This window comes from Haemaphysalis longicornis, unplaced genomic scaffold, assembly GCF_048455015.1.
Source record: "Haemaphysalis longicornis isolate Haplotype H1 unplaced genomic scaffold, Haemaphysalis longicornis Haplotype H1 scaffold_3, whole genome shotgun sequence".
In the NCBI taxonomy this organism is placed as follows: Eukaryota; Metazoa; Arthropoda; class Arachnida; order Ixodida; family Ixodidae; genus Haemaphysalis; species Haemaphysalis longicornis.
The window spans coordinates 5,480,046-5,481,705 of record NW_027526335.1 but is presented as its reverse complement, the minus strand read 5'-3'; positions in this window follow the sequence as shown (position 1 = coordinate 5,481,705).

Below are 1,660 nucleotides of genomic sequence, written 5' to 3'. Positions count from 1 at the left end.
TTCTTTCAGTTTTGTTTGAGTTTTTCTTTTTGTTCGCGGGAACTCGGAAGAATCCCAACGTGCTTTCTCGTCATCGCGGCGCGTACATGGCGATGATGATAAGCTGCCTTTCTTCTCCTCTTGAAAAAGGCGAACGTTCTGCGCCGCAAAGCTTACGTCGAGGGCCGGAGGCTGGACATAAAAAAAAGAAATATATGTCCACAAACGGCCAAGATTGAGAGAGAGAGAGAGAGAGAGAGAGAGAGAGAGAGAGAGAGAGAGAGAGAGAGAGAGAGAGAGAGAGAGAGAGAGAGAGAGAGAGAGAGAGAGAGAGAGAGAGAGAGAGAGAGAGAGAGAGAGAGAGAGAGAGAGAGAGAGAGAGAATGCGAATACGTTTGCCTTCAGGCAGAGTCCTTCGGATCGGAATGGCTTGAGCGCTAGGAAAATGTTTATCGAAAGACTTGTAGACTGGAAGCCATATCGGACATCGAAAGGGGATAACTTTACGGCCCTATATAGTTCAGGAAAATTGTTTAAACGTCGCCCCGTGTTCACAGAAGCGCGGGACCGGTCGGCATTGGCTGGCTGTCGCTGTATATGGTATCTGCAGCCTCTCCCTACATTTTAATGATTTGCCGCCTGACATTGAGTGCAAATTTCGCCTCGATACTCACGATTCAATTTTGTACCATACAGTCACTTCACCTGCAGATCAGTGCCACTTGCAGGAGTCTTTCGCACAACTTTGCAGGTGTTGTGATAGCTGGGATATGAAAATTAACTTCCGCAAGACGGTTCTACTGTCCTTCACTAACAGTCCTCACTCCTTCCCTTCTTATCACGCCGTCAACGTACAACTTTGAAAAGGGTCACAGAATGCAAGTACCTAGGAATCATAGCCACCCCGGACCTCTCTTGGTCATTACACATTGATTACATCTGCAAAAAAGCATTTAGAGGTTAGGTTACCTCCTCTGTACACTAAGGAACGCTCCCAAGGACACTAAATTAAGTGCCTCTCCAGTCTGGAGCCCTTACAAGAAAACGGAACTCAATCAAATTGAGGGGATTCAAAACCAATCTGTACAATTACTTTGTCGCCGCTACGACCGTTATTTTTCCTTGTACTCAACAGTCTTCTTTATATGTGGCACCACTCTCAGAGCGCAGGCGCGTTGAGTCTTTGAAATGTCTGCAGTGCACCATAAATGGCGCCCGTAGCCTTTCTCAGTATTCCTTTACAACTCTGCCCGAACCACACACCACTAGAAGCCAGTCCAAGTTAAACCTGATCCCTTACTTCGCCAGCACCAGCTTTCAAATACAGCTTTTTTTCATGTGCCATAGAGGAACGCAACTTACTTGCCGACTCCCCCCGCTCTTTTTCTTTGACTGCATTCCCATCCGCTATTTCTTCTCCTTGTATTCAGGCCGAGACTATTTGTGTTTATTATAATGTATATTTGGAGTGTTGCTGCTTATTTTTCCTTTCGTGTGTTTTTGTTGAACGGTTTCGGTGTACGCTGTTTGCAACCAGTGATGTATGCGTTATCTGCCCCACTCCTGCTATAGCCCCATGGGACTGCAGAAATAAAAATGAAGTAAAAGTCTGGTTTCTAATGCAGGTGTACATTGTTCTTTCCGCGTCGAATGTCAAAGGCGTGCATGCAACTCCTAACGA